This window comes from Hordeum vulgare, chromosome 7H (assembly GCF_904849725.1).
Source record: "Hordeum vulgare subsp. vulgare chromosome 7H, MorexV3_pseudomolecules_assembly, whole genome shotgun sequence".
NCBI classification, from domain to species: Eukaryota; Viridiplantae; Streptophyta; class Magnoliopsida; order Poales; family Poaceae; genus Hordeum; species Hordeum vulgare.
The window spans coordinates 272,828,128-272,847,893 of NC_058524.1; positions in this window are offsets into that span (position 1 = coordinate 272,828,128).

Consider the following 19,766-nt stretch of genomic DNA (forward strand, 5'->3'; position numbering starts at 1 on the left):
ATCGATTCGACACAAGGGGAGCCAAAGAATATTCCCGAGTATTAGCAGATGGGTTGCAAATTAAAACCACACCTAAATGACTTAATATTTGTAGCAAAGTATGCAGTTGCAAAGTAGTATGGAAGTAACGCTAAAAGTGACAAACGTGATAGTAACAGTTTTGTAGTGATTGTAACAATATCTGTGGAAAAGTAACTTAGGCAAGACCAATATGTGGAAAGCTTGTAGGTAATGGATCAATGAAGGATAATTAAGTTGGATGGCATTCATCATGCAACAGTCATAACATAGGGTGATACAGAACTAGCTCCAATTCATGAATGTAATGTAGGCATGTATTCATATATAGTCATATGCGCTTATGGAAAAGAACTTGCATGATATGTTTTGTCCTACCCTCCCGTGGCAGCAGGGTCCTAATGGAAACTAATGGATATTAAGAACTACTTTTAGTAGAGAATCGAACCAAATCATTAACACTTAGTGAATACATGAACTCCTCAAACTACGGTAATCACCCGAAAGAATCCCAGTTATTGTCACCCTGGGGGATGGGGATCATAACTCGTAATAGGTGTCTATAACTTGCAAGATAGGATCAAGAACACATATATATTCATGAGAACATAATAGGTTCAGATCTAAAATTATGGCACTCGGGCCCTAGTGACAAGCATTAATCGTAGCAAAGTCATAGCAACATCAATCTCACAACATAGTGGATACCAGGGATCAAACCCTCACAAAAATAACTCGATTACATGATAGATCTCATCCGAACCATCACATGTCCAGCAAGCCTACGATGGAATTACTCACGAGCGATGGAGAGTATCATGAAATTGGTGATGAAGGATGGTTGGTGATGACGACGACATTGATTTCCCCTCTCTGGAGCCCAAATCAGACTCCACATCTGCCTCCCATATCGTAAAATTCGATGAACTCTTCTCATTTATTTTTTTCTCCGCGTATGGGAATATATAGGAGTGGAAATAGGTCGGTGGAGCTTCAGGGGCTCCACAAGTCCAGGGGGCGCGGCCTTGGGGGCGCCCTACACGCTTCTGGACTGGGGGTGGCCCCTCCCCGGTCGATTATTTCGTTGGTATTTTTTGTTAAATCCAAAAATATTCTCCGTAAATTTTTAGGTGAATCCAAGAACTTTTATTGCTGCACAAAAGTAACACCAAGGTAGTTGTGCTGAAAAAACGTCGGTCCGGGTAAGTTCCATTCAAATCATGCAAGTTAGAGTCCAAAACAAGGGGAAAAGAGTTTGGAAAAGTAGATACGTTGGTGACGTATCAGTACACATCGCTCCCGACTTTGTACATGCAACAATTTAGTACAATAGACATAATGATTAGTTTATTACTTAATTCCCATGTAGATGGGGTGATCTCTATTATTAGGTTGAACCCTAATGAACTTAGGTTTTATTATGTTTTTACGCTTCTCCTCCGTTTTGTTGCGTGGCACCTCACATGGCAACTCATCATATTGATTGTACTCTTCCTCATCACAAACATTCTCGACGCCTAGTACCCTCCTCTTCCCATCCATCACTACATGGCAGTTCTTATGCAAGGCGTCTTGCATATAGAAAGTCTGGGTAGCATCACTGGGAAGAATAAAGGGGTCCTTGTGATATGTCATATTTCTACGGTCAACATATGAATTCATATAAGCATAAACCTTTACGCTACCAAGAGGGAACGATTTGCACTTGAATAATGCCACCTTCAAATTCACATAGCTAAGCTCCCAACTCTCTTTGATGGTCCCTTAGTATATTTGTTTATCATCTTTTTCTATAGTTTGGCATTCTATTCGAATAGAGTTGTTCTGATACAAGGTCTTACCATCATGTTCCTCAATGTAGAATGTGTTTCCATTTATGTCGTATGCTTGGTAGTTCATAATTGGGGGTGATGGCTTTTGTGCCAACAACCTTGCAAGGTCATGATCGGATCCGTGTCCCAAACGAGCCTTCAACCATCTTACATAGTCCTTATTGTGTGCATTTGTCTTGGCAGCTGGTGAAAGCAGACTGGGTGAGTTCTTCGTCGTATCTACTTCACGTGTTCTTTAGCATAAGTGTCGAGTATCATGCTATTAAGTAGTACCATCAAATGGGCTTGATTAGCCAATTCTCCAAGTGCACTAACCCGCATGCGCAAGGACCGGCTGACCAGCCAGCCTTCCCTCCTGGCCAGAGAGGGGCACACCTATATGTGTCTGTTTCATGTATTAAGTGCAAAACTCAACCACGTCCTCCGCGGTATAACCTTGTAGGATGCTTGCCTCTGGATGACATGGTTTCCAGCAACATCGCTTCAATATTCACATGTACCGCTTGAAGGGATACAAGTTGCGAAGAAACACACGACCACAATACTTTATCTCGTGGACAAGGTGCACAGTGAGATGGCCAATGACATAAAGAATGACAGTGGCAAGAACATCTTTAAGTTTGATAATATTCTAAGAATATGACCTCCCATACGATCCATCTCTTCAATATATACCACCTTGTGCCATAGTTTGTTGAAGATATCACAAAGACGAAACAATTTTTTTCTTATGTCTATGTCCACCATATTCCTTATGGCTGCCGGGAGGATTTGTGTCAACATTACGTATAAATCATGTGACTTCATGTGAGACAACTTCTTTTTAGCCAAGTTGTCATCCACCTGACTTCTGATGTTAGCGGAGTAGGTAGAGGGTGTCTTAATTGACAACAAAAAGTCGAAGAACTCTTTTACGTTTGCTACAGTGAGATTGGAACTCTGGTGTAGGTGGAGCGATTTGTCATCATCTTCTGCTTCATTCATGTGTTCTGATTGATCACTGTCATTGTCAAAACTCGTACATCTCCGGTAGGGGGTCCTGAATTGTGGATCTTGGATCAATGGGTAACATGATATAGGGGAGATGATGTTTACCCAGGTTCGGGCCCTCTTGAAGGAGTTAATACCCTACGTCCTATTTGTTTGTATTGATGATGAAGTATCAAGTACATAATTGATCTACCTCGAGATCGTATGGAATGGACTTAAACCCTAGGAGTAATGATCTTAATCTGCCTTACGAACTAAAACCCTCTGGTTTATATAGGTAGGGTACCAAGGGTTACACAATGTCGGTTACATCCAAGAAGAAACATGTTGATATTCTCATCTTGACTTGGAGCATACACCAAGGCTTCAGAAGATTCTGTCCTGGACATTACATCATCTTGTAGTTCGCCCTTTAATGATAATCATAGACCGACCCATGAGTCCAGCCCGTGAAGATAGGTTAGTGGCCTGAGGACCCCTTGGTCCCGGACTCCCTCAGTAGCCTCTCAACGGCGCTCCAACATTGTATTCTTGGTTCCTAACAGCCTCTTGCGTCCATGGACTTCATCTTGCAAGGCGAGTTCCTCTCCCCGTTTATGTTCGACCAGTATTAGTTTAGTCACCGATGATTTCCTAGTTTCCAAATAATATGTGTTACTTAGCCTTGAAGGCCAACCGCTCGAGTGTGAAGAGTGCTTCTATCTGACAACTTTTTAGCAGAAGGTCGCATTAGGTCATGAGCACGAATCAGTTACAAGAACTCGATCCGCGATTCGAGGCAGTTCTTTCATTAGCACATTTCATCAAATGGAGATCGTGCTCCGCTTTTTAGGGGATATAGTATATGATTGGCTATTTCACGCGTGCATAATTGCGTGATATATCAGGAAGTGGCGAGGTCCTCGACGCAGCAAAGGGGCTCTTGGTATTATGACGGCTTATAAAAAGGAAACTTATATCATAACATTCACATGCTTCTCAGACCTCGCATCACCATGGCCTTCCCTAATCTTATGAGCTCCAAGTTCCAAGATCATTCTTCACCCCAATCTCTTTAAACCCATTCCCCAATTCAGCCATGGCCGGCTTTGGCTCTAAAGGCAAGTTGGAGGATTCCTGCATCACCAACGACAATATCTTGGACTAAAGTGCGCCGGCTAACTGTCAGCCAACATTGTTCATCGCTCTCCGAAGAAGGGACAAGTCATCCCCACGCCAAAGAAGGCGAGAGGTAGTGTTCCTTCCCGATTTCATCCCGAGCCTTGGCTTCCTACTCCACCCCTTTGTAAGGGGTTTGTTGTTTTCTACGGGTTGGATTTCCATTACCTCTCCTCGAACTCTTTCATGCACATTTGAGACTTTATCATCGTCTGCGAGGCCTTTCTACGGGTCCAACCCCACTTCGGCTTGTGGTTGAAAGTTTCAATGTCAAGACGGAGGTAGTTAGAAGCATCAAGATCTGGCAGTAGGAGTGGTTCTATATCACTGAACCGCGTCACACGGAGTGGGAAGCACACTCTTGATTCAGATTCATACACCCACCATACTGGTATCATGGACGAGGAAGGGAATCAATTAGGGTTGAGCCATGGAGGTGGATTTGCTGCACATGTGCGTCTCCCATGTGGTGAAGAAGAAGATATAGCTGGCCCACGTGGTTCAGGTCATGCTACGCCACTGCCTCCTCCCTTGTCACCATCGAGCTACCCCCATGTTGTCCTACAATCCCGAAGACCCGGTCACCGTGAACAACTTCTACCATACTACCCATAGCAAACTATGGAAGGTGTTGTTCAAGCCGCAAAAGACTTGGTTGGCCCAGGAGGAGGACACAGGTCTTAACATCACACATCCTCGAGGAGAGGTATGATAAAATTTCACTATTTGTGTTTGGGTATTTGCTTTTAATGAGGCTCTCTTAACCCTTTTTCCTATGTATTCGCAGATATGGCTAGAGAAATCCAAATGGATCATCTCGCCGACACTTCTGCCTGAGGGCCACAGGAAGGCCTTATTCACGGCCATGCTGGTCGAAAAGCCGTACGTGGCGCAGGACAAGAAGGAAAACAGGAAGGAGGCCCGAGGAGGCCTTCGCTACACATGCCTCTTATGCACTTCAGGGAGAGCATGAAGAGGGCGGGGAGGAGCGTGACTCCTCCCACACAAAGAAGAGGGCGGTGTCCATAGACATCGCGGGAGATCTACCTCCCATCGCCCCAAAAAGGCAATGTAGGGCCAAGGTGGCGATGTTTAATGATGTCTTGGACTCTTCCGAGGAGTGTGAGACCTTCGAAAGGATTCCTTGAAGGAACCCTAGGGTCAAGCCTCTGGCGCAAAGGTATAAATCCAAAGATCATATCATTTTTCCTCATTAATATTCTTTTATTCACTATATCCATACCTTTCCTATTGTAGTCCGCCGTGTGGCCTCCTTGCCGACGAGGCCTCGGAAGGGGATTCCCTGCCAGCCGAACTGGCAGAGAGCGGGACCGCATGTCACAACACACTTCCCCCGGTTACCGAGGAGGTAAGGAAGGTGGTATCCTGAAAGACCCTCCATGAGTTGGACACAAGGGGCGGGGTTGATGATATTGTCGGCATTATGGGAATGGGAGTACCCAGACCTGCCTGCTTGCGTCCCAGGTCTGGCCCACATCATCGACCTAAAACTAATGGGTCTGGCGTCACTCAATAGAGGGCCCTCGCGAGGGGCCAAGCCTCGCAAGGAGAAGCAGCATCAAGACCCGCAGGGGACCTCCTCAGGATGCAAGAGGTGACGCAACGGAAGGACATGCGAGTAGCAGACAGTAGGGCGTTGCAGTTTCACCTTTCGTGGGAAGGGGGAAAGGACGAACACACGATCCCAAGGCATGTTCTAAAGGTTTCCATTCTGGTGCAACAAGACCCTAGCCGCCCGCCAGTAGGACGGACGTCATCCCTGGGATAGCCCCTGCAACGTTGGCAGCTACTTTGCAGGCGAAGACAACCTTTGGGCATGGGAGCATGTTCCCCTGTTCCCAATTCAAAATTGCCTACTGTGGGATCCCTTACTGCCGAAACGATAAGGGAAGAGGACCGGGGTTGCCACTATAAATTGAGGATAGGTTGCTTCGTAGAGAGGGATCTGATTCCCGAACCATTCATTCACCCAATAGCACCTTGCAAGGTCATCCAGCCTCCGGAGGCGCTGATACGTCCCAAACGTATCTATAATTTCTGTTTGTTCCATGCTCTTTTGGGTGACATTGTTATGTGTTTTTCTACAGTTTCATACATTTTTACACATATTTGTACTAGCCTACTAACTCAATGCTCCAGTGCCAGTTTTGTCTGCTGATGTCTTTTAATTGCAGGGACTTTACCCCAATTTCCAGTGTAGGGACCCCGACTTACGAGTCGAGATCGCCGAATGAACGTGCCCAGTGGTCCCAGAGATCTATGCTCATCGAATATACATATACTGAATATTAAGAGTCTTACATCCAAATACCAAATTATTACATCATGCGACCGAATGGTCAAGTTCACAAGGTAGGGCCTATAAGGCGAAATCACACAGATAAAACTAGTAGCGAAAATCTTAGGGCTAAGCGGGTGCCCATGCCATCAGCCTACACCAACAGGCAGTTTGACTGGGAAGCGTCCTAGTTCGCAGGGGCGTCTCCAAAGACGTACTCATCTCCAAACTCCGGTCCTTCCATGTCTGTTCAATAATATAACCAGTGGCAAGCCAATGAGTACTTTTGAATGTACTCGCAAACAACCCATGATCTGAACAACGCAAGAGAAGGATAGAAGTAATATGCATCTTTGGTGGACAACAACTTGTTGTAATAAACATGATCATGTGTATGCAACATAAGCTAAATGTTGATTTGAAGAACTGGTTACAGATATCAATATAGCTGTCGAGGGCTGAACACTCTAGGTTCACCCTATATGCCAAGACCGTGGACAAGGCTATTCGAATAGTTTTACACTCTGCAGAGGAAGTACGCTGGACCCATGAGATCCGGGAAACTTCCGTGGCATACACGACTCGCGGTATATAACATACCCGAGGTATGTACCCGATCAATGCCTTTCCCCCGACGATACGAGGCAAAGAGGTCCACTCGATTGGTACCCAACCCACATGTTGTACGTCTTACGAGCACCAACTCTGGACAGTATGAACCATGCGGGGACCAACGGTGTGCCTGGAACACGTAAAAACGGCATAGTCGCCCTACCTGGCACGACCCCATCACGAGAATGACCACACATCACTCCCTCCACTAGTAATGTGGCTCTTTGCTAGCACCGACTACAGTAATCTACACAGCCCCGTCCCATAAAGGGGTAACGTGGTCGTACATGTAAGGTTGGGACGGTCGACACATCATAAATCTATTCCCATTTCAAAAACCATACTCACACAAATACTCGATGCACCACTTCACCAAAAGTGTCCACCTAACTCATCATCACCCTCGGGCATTAGTGGCACCCGACGGGGTTTTCTTAAACCTTTGATTTATGTCATCATCATGCTCACGCTAATACTATTCTAACTTTACTTGTCAACATGATATTAGCATGACCCTCATAGGTTGCAGGATCAAGCTCAATGCATGTGCTCAGGAGGATCCATCGGTAACATCACTTCAATGATTTACAAGTACTTATGATCATATGGAACAGAAGTATTTGATTACACTAGCATGCATCATAACATATGCTCAGACATGGTCAAAGGGCTGCTTGCCTTGGTTAGGTAGGTATCCGGAGTCTTTGAGGTCTTCCGCTCCGACTCCTTCATGACACGGGTTTTCTATCATCGTATAAAGGTAAAAGTAATAAGTAGCTCACTCCAAAACAGATCACAAAGTCATTTTAAAAATGTTGGTTATTTTTGATAAATCCAGGATTTTATTTTAAAAATATTATATTTTGTTTTTTGTGAAGGAATATTTTTACAATCAACTTAGGAGAGGCAAAACTATTCCAACTTAATCCTTTATATTATTATAAAATAGAATATTTGTTGCAAAAATTACTTTAAGGGTTCTGATAAATACTACATGTTTTTAGAAAAATAAAAGGGTAAAATCATATTATTTCACATGTTAATTGTTTTTACAAAAATAATTGAAAACCAAGTTTTAAAAATAACAGAAAAGGGCTACAACCCCTGGCCTGAATTGACCTGGCACTGGGCCGGCCCAACGGCCAGCCAGCTAGCCTACCCAGGAGCGCGCGCCGTTAGGTTTGAACCTGATGCGCAGGCCCCTGCGGTCAGTCGCTGCGGGCTACGAGGGAGAGAGAGATGGGCCACCAACAGGTGGGGCACACGTGTCGGGGTCGTCTCCTACCTTTGGCAGAGAGGAGGAGGAGCACGCCGGTGTGGCTACCGACGTCCTCGGGCCCTAACGACGATGGGAATGTGTCCAACTCGTCGTCGCCTACCTGATGGTGGTCGAGACAATGTCGGAGGGGGTCAAGTTCAGCGGTGATGAGGTAGCCGTGGCGGAGGGGTTTCGGGCGAAGGTGGAGGTGGTAGTTAGGGACACGGATTTTCTCGGGGAAGAGAGGGGAAAGAATCCTGGTGTCACGGGGAGAGGTTTGGCGGGAAGAGGGACGAAGGAGCCGACGTGTAGCCGGAGATCGGCCGGAGCTCCGAGCCGGAGGGGCCTGAGTCGATCTCGAGCACCGAGGCTGTGCTGGCTTATTGGGGTGGCTAGGGAGGTGATTGAGGTTGCTACGATGAGGTTTGAGGGGTACTGGAGCGAGGGGGATGCTATGAATAGGCCCGCGACTGTGAGCCGACTCAGGAGCGCTGGTGATTCAACGTGGTGCGCATGGGGGTACGAAGAGGAACTCGGGTTGAAACCACGGTCTCAGGACGTGGTTTTGGACTGCCAGGACTCACTGCGAGGAAGGGCGAAAAAGGAGAGGCGAGCTAGCATGGGCGTGCATCTCTGGCCGGTTCTGGTGCACGCGGGCACACGTCGCACCAGCTCTTATCACGGGAGAGGAGGGCCCCTGGTGGTTGCCTGATGCAGGGGGTTGTCGGGGAAGAGGTTAGACACTCGAGGGAGGCTGGAATTGGCCGAGAGCGTCGCCCCCACCTCGGCGGTTCTCTGTAGCTCACCTAGAGCGCAGGTTTGGCATGCCACGGCATGCTGGCGCGCTCTGGGGTACCTTGGACGTGTCTAGCATGTCCTGGGCAGTCGCTGAGATATGCCTAGCCGTTGGAGACCCGTGGGAGCTTCAGCTGCTCAAGGGGGACAAGAAAAACGCGTGTTGTCAGACTTGATCTGAAGCTTAGATTGGGGTTTTTGGCATTTCTACTTTGAACCAGAGAGGGGCCAGTGGACTAGGCTTGGCATTGATGCTGGCTACCTAATCTGAGAGTTTGGGAGAAAGGGTTGGGGTTTAGCTAAGGTTAGGAGAGGTTTTACCCATCTGTTAGAGGGTGCTCGACACTGGTTTGGGGTAGTTGCACCGCACCACTGGCTCTGCAACTTAACAGGGTTGGGTTTGGTGCTAAAACAAGGGGCTTCACCAAGTTTGAGCTCCATTGGACAAGTTTAGCTTTGTAAACTTGAAAACATCACCAAATGACCAGATATGTTCCTTCCAAAGTGAGTGTGGACAAATTAAGTCCCACAAATCCCATTTTTGATATGGATCCCTCATTTGAGGTTTTACGCACTCTTGCAAAGTTTCAACTCCATTGGACAAACTTTGCTATGTAGAGTTGCTCTAACTTCAATCTGGACAGAAGGGGTTTTGCAACTATTTGGTGCCCTTAATCATCTTCGATCAAGGTGAAATTTTATATGGGCACCGAATATGGCTTAGGGATACCACTATAATTTTCTAGGAATTTATTGAGAATATTTTCTTTGGAAATATTTCAAAAGGTCAAAATAGACAAAAAGGGTTTTCAGGGTTTTACTCAAATAATAATAATATAAATAGGTATTGAAAATCTTTTGTATGGAAAATATATGTCCTTCTAATCATCTCCAAATTTTCTCAGATTTTTCTAAGGCGGAAAAGTATTTTTCCATATAGGAATACCATTTCTAGACTTAGAAATAGACATGTACATAAATTAAGAAAACAATTCATAAAATAATTATTTTGTGGTTTTGGTGCATTAAAATGGTGCTAGAATCTAATCACCAACTTTGGGTAAGAACACTTCTTGCCATCAAGGACTTGTAGTGCAATCCCAAAGCAGGGTTTTACTTTAACCAGGAATAATAAAAGGGTTTTGAAAATAATTAAATCATGAGAAATGTGGTTTGTGATATCACATGATCAAGCATACAAGCATACAATGGCATTCATGGCACTCACAACATTAGTTTTGAAGAAGTTTTAATAAACTCAGATTTTAGAATTACAGAAAAAGTGGTAGTGAAAAGAAGGTGTGACACAGCTATCCCCTTACAAGAATCTCATCCCCGAGATTCCTAAGCTAGGTGCTAAAAAGGTACGGAAACTCAAATCGGAGATAGTCTTCATGTTCCCATGTTGCTTCTCCTTTGGTGTGGTTGCTCCACTGAACCTTGAAATACTTGATGATGCCGCTTCTGCTGCAACGCTCTGCTTCGTCCGGGATGCGGATCGGCTTCTCGCGGTAGGTGAGGTCTGGCTGAAGGTCGATGGCCTGATGGTTAATGTCCTTGTAAAGATCGGAACTGTTTGGTGTTTGAAGACACTTCCAAAGTTGTGACACGTGGAAGACGTTGTGCACACCCGAAAGTTCCGGAGGTAGCCCCAACTGGTAAGCAACTTCTCCATGCCTTGTCGTGATCTTAAAAGGTCCAATGCACCTTGGAGAAAGTTTCCCCTTGACGTGGAAACTATTGGTTCCCTTGAGAGGTGTAACACGGAGGTACACGTGGTCTTCAAGGTTAAACTCCAATTCTCCGCGGTTAGAATCCGCATAGCTCTTCTATCACGACTTGGCTACTTTTAGGTTTTCTAGAGTCCGCATAGCTCTTCTATCAAATGGGGCCATCTGGAGACTAGATTAGTAGTTGTTGTCGTACGAGAACTCTGCGAACGGCAGATAGTCTTCCCATTTGGCACAATGCGCCAAGACACAAGGGCGGCACATATCTTCAAGTATCTGGTTTACTCTCTCCGTTTGTCCGCCCGTTTGCGGGTGGAAAGTGGTGCCGAAAGAGAGTTTGGTTTTGAGGGATTCTTGGAACTTCTTCCAGAATCTAGAGGTGAATTGCGTGCCTCGATCAGATACAATCTCCTTGGGAACTCCGTGGAGACTCACTATACGATGGATGTAAAGACTAGCCAATTGGCTTGCATCATAAGTGGTGTTGACTGGAATGAAATGGGCCACCGTGGTCAGATGGTCGGCAATGACCCATATGGAGTTATGCCCCTTCCTTGACCTGGGCAATCTAGTGATGTAGTCCATGCCGACCTTTTGCCACTTCCATTCTGGCACTTGAAGTGGTTGTAGCAGTCGAGCAGATCGCTGATGCTCAACCTTGACTCGCTGGCACACGTCGCACTTGGCAACATAAGACGCTATCTCCCTCTTCATGCTATGCCACCAGAATTTTTCTTGGAGATCTTGATACATCTTGGTACCACCAGGTTGAATAGAATAGGGTGTATCATGTGCTTCCTGCAGGATCAGATCCTTGAGTTCTGCCTTATTGGGTACGCATAAACGTTTCCCAAACCACACTACTCCTTGCTCATCCAGTGAGAATTCTGGGGCCTTGCCTTCTTGGACTTCTTCTTGATGCCTTCAATGCTTTTGTGCCCCTTCTGGGCCTCCTTGATATCGTCAGCCAACATTTGTTTGACTCCGAGGTTAGGTAGGATCCTGATTCCACTAGCTCCGACCCGAAGTTCTCCATTTCTTCATATAAGGCGGGTAGCCTTCCCTTGAGCATGACGTTCAAGGTGCTGGTCTTCCTGCTTAAGGTATCAGCCACTATGTTGGCCTTACCGGGGTGATATTGAATGCTGAGGTCGTAATGTTTGATTAATTCCAACCATCTTCGTTGCCTCATATTCAATTCCCTTTGAGTGAAGATATACTTCAGACTTTTGTGGTCGGTGTATATTTAACATCGCTTTCCGAGAAGGTAATGTCGCCATGTCTTTAGAGCATGCACTACGGCTGCTAATTCGAGATCATGGGTGGCATAATTCTCCTCATGCAGACGCACTTGCCGTGATAGATACGCCACGACTCTGCCATCTTGCATTAGGACACCACCGAGCCCGGTTCTGGAGGCATCACAATATATCACAAATTCTGTGCTGATATCTGGAGTAGCCAATACCGGGGCGGTAGTCAATCTCTTGCCATTCGAACTACTTGCCTTTCGCCAAGAGCTAAGTCATGGGCCGAGCGATGCAGGAGAATCCTTCTTCGAACTTGCGGTAGTATCCCGCGATCCCGAGGAAGCTCCTGACTTCCTTCACATCAATTGGCGACTCCGAGTTGGTTACCGTAGTAATCTTGGAGGGATCAACTGCCAATCCACTTGTTGTCATGGTGTGACCCAAGAATCCAATTTCGTTCAGCCAGAATTGGCATTTGCTGAACTTGGCATAAAGTTGGTGCTCTCGAAGCTTCTCCAACACTAACTTCAAGTGCTGCTCATGATCTTCTTCGGACTTGGACAAGATTAATATGTCATCAATAAATACGATGACAAACTTATCCAGGTATTCCATGAAGACCTTGTTCGTGAGGTACATGAAGTAAGTCGGGGCATTAGTCAACCCGAATGACATGGCAGTGCACTCGTATGGACCGTACGAGGTCACGAACGCTCTCTTGGGTATGTCTTCAGGTCGGATCATCAATTGGTAATATCCAGATCGGAGATCGATCTTGGAGAATACCTTAGCTCCATTTAACTAGTCAAACAAGTCTTCAATCTTGCGAAGTGGAAACTTGTTCTTGACCATGACTTCATTGAGAAAACGGTAATCGACATAGAGTCTGATAGTTCCATCCTTCATAGACACGAACGGAACAAGTGATCCCCAAGGTGACGCACTCGGACGAATGAAACCTTTCCTGAGTTGCTCATCCAGCTGCTTCTTCAGCCCTGCCAGCTCTTCGGATCACATCCTATAAGGCTTCTTATACATAGGCCTTGATCCGGGCATGAGCTCAATGATGAACTCGATGTTTTGGTCGGGAGGCATCCCTGGTAGCTCATCAGGAAAGACGTCCGGGTACTCATAGACTATCGACACTCAATTCAGCTCTTCTCCTGACAGGCTGTTAACCAGCGGTACTCGAGTGGTTACTGGCTCAGAGACATACTTGACTTTGACCCCTTGGTCGCTTGTCATGGTAATAGACATGTTGGCATAGTCCAAGATGTTCTGATATTTGGCCAACCAATCCATGCCGAGAATTACTTCTAGGCCTTGCGACTTAATGACAATGAGATCTACTGAGAATGTTATCCCATTGATAACAATCCCGACTTTCCTACACCCTAGGTTGGTCCTTAACACTTCTCCCGGGGTTTGTATTGCCATTTTCCCATTAAGAAGAGTAGGATTTAAATGACATTTTTCCGCAAATCTTTGTGTGACAAAAGAGTGCGAAGCACCACAATCAAACAATACTGTTGCTGGGGTGGAGTTGATGAGGAACGTACACAGAATGCAGTCCGGGTCTTACTGTGCCTCTTCTGCAGAGATATGATTGATCCGCCCCCTGCTGTGATATTGTTGGTTGCGAGGAGCTTGGTTCCTGCCTCATGCTCCTTGGCCTTGGTTTGCGCATTGGGGCGCGGTTTGTCATGCTTCTTGTTGGGGCACTGCCTGGAATAGTGCCCTGTCTGTCCACATTTGTTTGGTGGGTTGAATGCTGGCTTGGTGTTGACTTGCTGCTGAGGCTAGTAGTTGTGGCGAAATGTTGGAGACTTGTAGTGCTGTTGTTGATAACTGGGTCTTGCTGGAGCTGACTGCCATGGGCGTGGCTTCGGATTACTAGGTCCTCCACTACCCATCAGCTTGCACTTACGGGTGTCATCCATTGCATGACGCTTATCCTCCAACATATGGGCTTTATTAACCAGATCGCTGAAGGTCCGACATTCACAAATAACCAGTTGATACTGGAGTGACTGTTGCAGTCCTTCCATAAAGCGTTCCACTTTAGCAGCCTCAGTGCTGACATCCTCTGGTGCATATCTTGAGAGGAGGTTGAACTTCTATAAATACTCCTTGATGGATCAACTCCCTTGCCTTAAGGCTCGGAATTCACGCTTCTTAATGGTCATCATTCCGGGAGGAATGTGAGCAGCGCAGAATCCTTCCTTGAACATTGCCCAAGTGATGACTTGTCCTGCTCGCATGATCGGAAATCCATCCCACCAAGCTCTGGTCGTGCCTCCGAGACAGTGAGATGCATATAGAACTTTCTCATGATCATCAGTGCATTTCACCAGCACCAGGAGGTTTTCGATAGTACGGATCCAGTCATCGGAATCCAATGGTTCATTCTTCTTCGTGAATATGGGTGGCGTAGTTTGCATGAACTCGGAGAGAGTAGAGCGACCATTGCCATTCCCATTCTGCGGCGGGTTGTTCACCAAGACTTGAGCGAGCTGTTGAATAGCGACATTATTGGCTAGACGTTCCTCATGGAGAGTTTGAAGGAACTGAGCCATAGTCAAGCTTTCAAGAGGAGGCGGCGACGGTGGAACATCGTCTTGCTGCTGCTCGTGGTGATCTCCAGCTTGAGCTTCTCCTCCGGTTCCCTGCTACGATGGGGTTGTCGAAGGTGCTGGTGCAAGTTGCAATCACCATCCTGTCAGGGGAGTAGACAAGTCAATTTGCCGAACTGGCTGGAATCATAAGGGATGATGCTCTAGTAAAGGGGTCTGGTGCTCTGCTAGTGTGAGATTCTTAAGGCAAAGGTTTTTGGCAAAAGACTAATGTATTAGATTAAAACAAGTGATGTAGTCGCTTACAAGCTGCCTAAGGTAGAAATGCGGCCTGCATCAAACATGCTTACACAACACTCATGGTTCGCATGAACCGGTACATGAATTTCATATGCTTGGGGGAAACTCCTAATTGCCTACATCGTAATCCTAAGTGGCGGACTGCTCGGTCTCATAGGTGGGTTCTGCAGGGTCTTCGTCTTCATATTCATCTGTGCTTTCCTCCTTCAGACGAGTGGGAGAAGGAAGTGGTCCATCTCAGGGTCTCTTGGTTGGCGAGGTAGCGAAGAGTTCAGTGTACTCTTCCGCGGTCAAGCGGTGACTCTGAATAGGAGTGGCCTAAAGCAGTGGTACTCCTCCTCGGAAATCAACGCATGATCGTCCTTCGGGTCCTCCTTCCTTCTTCACCTTGCTGGTCTTCATCTTCTCAATGCGGAGCAGATCCTTGACTTGGTGTATTTCTTGGCGAATCTTTGTTGACTCCTTGATCAAAAGGTGCGTCAAAGTGTCGGAGGAGAGGCTGAAGTAGGTCTGAAACCTTAGTAGCGTCCCGTCCTCTGAAGATGGGTTGAGTTTCCAACTCCCATCTATCCCATCCTTAATAAAAGGTAGGTGACGAGTAGCTGGCTCGTTAGCCATCTCGGAAAGGATATCGCGGAGACACACGAGCGCCTCTCGTGCGGCTCTCTCCACTGCCAACATCATATCCTCCATTTGTGGTCCTTCAAAGATACAACTAGTCGGGGAGTTCTTAGCCTTCACTATCACATCCACGTGATATTCCTTGGTGTCGGCGTTGAACCAATGCTCGTGGTAGAGGAAGATGGGCGTGCGGCGTACTTGGCACTTCTCGAGGATATCACCCGAAAGTAGGGGAAAGCCCGTCTCCACAAGAATCTCAGGTACGGCGGCCATCTACAAGATGTAGGGGAGAAGGTTAGACAGTTTTTAGTGGGTGCAGAATCTCAGGTTAAGGTCTAGGTGCACTAATCGTCTTGGCTATCGTCCATGCTACCTAAGGCTACCTATAGTCAGAATGGCTCTGATACCAACTCTGTGTGGACGTCGACTTACGTGTCGAGATCGCTGAATGAACGTGCACAGTGATACCAGAGATCAATGCTCACCGAACACACAAATACTTAATATTAAGAGTCTTACATCCAAATACTGAATTATTACATCACGCGACCGAATGGTCAAGTTCACAAGTTTGGGCCTATAAGGCGAAATCACAGGATACAACTAGTAACGGAAATCTTAGGGCTAAGCGGGTGCCATGCCATCAGCCTACACCAACACGCATTCTGACTCGGAAGCGTCCTAGTACGCAGGGGCGTCTCCGAAGACGTACTCATCTCCAAACTCCGGTCCTTCCATGTCTAGTCAATAATATAACCAGTGGCAAGCCAATGAGTACTTTTGAATGTACTCGCAAACAGCCCATGATATGAACAATGCAAGTGAAGGATAGCAATATTACGCATCTTTGGTGGAAAACAACGTGTTGTAATAAACATGATCATGTGAATGCAACATAAGATAAATGTTGATTTGAAGAACATGTTATAGATATGAATATAGATGTCGAGGGCTGAGCACTCTGGGTTCACCCTATATGCCAAGTCTACAAACTTTGTCAACAAACTGGACGTAGTTTAAGCAGCACCACCCAGCTGTCCTCGAACATGGACACGACTATTCGAATAGTTTTACACTTTGTAGAGGTAGTATGCTTGACCCACGAGATCCAGGAAACTTCCGTGTCATCCACGACTCGTTGTATATAACATACACGAGGTAAGTACCAAGTAAAGGGAAGGCGTTTTCAACATGCAGTTTAGGCAAAAGAAAAGTAGCGGAGGAAATGATCAATGCCTTTCCCTTGACGATACTAGCCAAAGAGGTCCAGTCGATTGGTACCCAGCCCACATGTTGTACGTCTTACGAGCACCAACTCTGGACAGTATCAACCATGTGGGGACCAACGGTGTGCCTGGAACACATAAAAATGACATAGTTGCCCTACCTGGCATGACCCCATCACGAGATTGACCACACATCACTCCCGCCACTAGTAATGTGGCTCTTTGCTAGCACTGACCAGAGTAATCAACATAGCCCCGTCCCATAAAGTGGTAACGTGGTAGTACATGTAAGGTTGGGATGGTCGACACATCATAAATCGATTCCCATTTCCGAAACCATACTCACACAAATACCCGGTGCACCACTTCACCAAAAGTGGCCACCTAACTCATCATCACCCTCGGGCATTAGTGGCACCCGATGGGGTTTTCTTAATCCTTTGATTTATGTCATCATCATGCTCATGCTAATACTATTCTAACTTTGCTTGTCAACATGATATTAGCATGACCCTCATAGGTGGTAGGAACAAGATCAATGCATGTGCTCCGGAGGAGCCATCGGTAACATCACTTCAATGATTTACCGGTACTTATGATCATATGCAACGGAAATATTTTCTTACACTAGCATGCATCATAACATATGCTCATACATGGTCAAAGGGTTGCTTGCCTTGGTTAGCTAGGTATCCAGGGTCTTCAAGGTCTTCCGCTCTGACTCCTTCGTCACATGGGTTTTCTATCATCGTATAAAGGTAAAAATAATAAGTAGCTCACTCCAAAACAGATTGCAAAGTCATTTTTAAAATGTTGGTTATTTCTGATAAATCGAGGTTGTTATTTTAAAAATATTTGCTTCTGTTTTTAGTGAAGGAATATTTTTACAATCAACTTAGCAGAAGCAAAACTATTCCAATTTAATCCTTTATATTATTATAAAATAGAATAGTTGTTGCAAAAATTACTTTAAGGGTTTTGATAAATACTGCATGTTTTTAGAAAAGTAACAGTGGAAAAATTATATTATTTCACTCGTTAAATCTATTTACAAAAAAAGTTTGAAAATCAAGTTTTAGAAATAACAGGAAAGGGCTACAGCCCTTGGCCTGGCTTTGCCTGGGACTGGGCCAGCCTAAACGCCAGCCATCTAGCCTGCCCAAGCGTGCGTGCCGTCAGGTTTGAACTGCGGGCAGCGAGGGAGAGAGAGATGGGCCACCGACAGGTGGGGCACACCTGTCGGGGTCGTCTCCTACCTGTGGCCAAAGAGGAGGAGGAGCATGCTAGCGTGGCTGCCGATGTCCTCGGGCCGTAACAATGACGGGAATGGGTCCAACTCGTCGTTGCCTACCTGATGGTTGTCGAGACAATGTTGGAGGGGCTCAGGTTCACCGGCGACGAGGTAGCCGCGGCGGAGCTGTTTCGAACGAAGGTGGAGGTGGTAGGTAGGGGCACGGATTTGCTTGGGGAAGATAGGGGAAATATTCCTGGTGTCACGGGGAGTGGTTTGGTGGCAGAGGGACGCTGGAGCCGACGTGTAGCCGGAGTTCGACCGAAGCTCCGAGGCATAGTGGCCTCAGTCGATCTCGAGAACTTGGGCTCTGCTGGCTTACTATGGTGGCTAGGGATGTGACTGAGGGTGCTGCGATGAGGTTTGAGGGCTGCTGGAGCGAGGGGGGCTATAAATAGGCCCACGACGGTGAGCCGACTCGGGACGCAGGTGATTCACCGTGGCGCTCATGGGGGTGCAGAGAGGAGCTGGGTCGAAACCACGGTCTCAGGACGTGGTTTTGGACTGCCAGGACTCACTGCGAGGAAGGGAGAAAGAGGAGAGACGAGCTACCGTAGCCGCGCATCTCTGACCGGTTTTGGTGCACGCGGGCATGCGTCGGACCAGCTCTTAGCACGGGAGACGAGGGGCCCTGGTGGTCGCCTGATGCAAAGGGGCTATCGGGGAAGAGGTTAGACACTCGGGGGAGGCTGGAACTGGCAAGAGCGTTGCCCCCACCTCGGTGGTTCTCTGTAGCGCGCCCAGAGCGCAGCGTTGGCATGCCATGGCATGCTAGCGCGCTCTGGTGTGCCTTAGACGTGTCTAGCATGTACTGGGCACTGGCTGAGAGATGCCTAGCCATTGGAGACTCATGGGAGCTTCGACTAGTCAAGGGGGACAAGAAAAATAGGTGATGTCAGCCTTGAGCTGAAGCTTAGATTGGGTATTTTGGCATTTCTACTTTGAACCAGAGAGGGGCTAGTTGTCTGGCGCTTGGGATTGATGCTGGCCACCTAATCTGAGAGTTTGGGAGAAAGGGTTGGGGTTTAGCTAAGGTTAGGAGGGGTTTTACCCTTCTGTCAGAAGGTGCTCGACAGTGGTTTTGGGTGGTTGCACCCCACCACTGGCTCTGCAACTTAACAGGGTTGGGTTTGGTGCTAAAACAAGGGGCTTCACCAAGTTTGAGCTCCATTGGACAAGTTTAGCTTTGTAAACTTGAAAACATCACCAAATGACCAGATCTGTTCCTTCCAAAGAGAGTGTGGGCAAATTAAGTCCCACAAATCCCATTTTTGGTATGGAGCCCTCATTTGAGGTACTAGGCACCCCTGCAAAGTTTCAACTCCATTGGACAAACTTTGCTATGTAGAGTTTCTCTAACTTCAATCTGGAAAGAAGGGGTTTTGCAACTATTTGGTGCCCTTAATCATCTTGTATCAAGGTGAAATTTTATATGGGCACCAAATATGGCTTAGGGATACCACTGGAATTTTCTAGGAATTTATTGAGAATACTTCTTTTGGAAATATTTCAAAAGGTCAAAACAGACATAAAGCGTTTTCAGTGTTTTACTCAAATAATAATAATATAAATAGAGGTTGAAAATCTTATGCATGGAAAATATATGTCCTTCTGATCATCTCCAAATTTTCTTAGATTTTTCTAAGGCAGAAAAGTATTTTTCCATACAGGAATACCATTTCTGGCCTCAGAATTGGACATGTAAATAAATTAAGAAAACAATTCATAACATAATTATTTTGTGGTTTTGGTGCACTAAAATGGTGATAGAATCAAATAACCAACTTTGGGTAAAAACACTTCTTGCCATCAA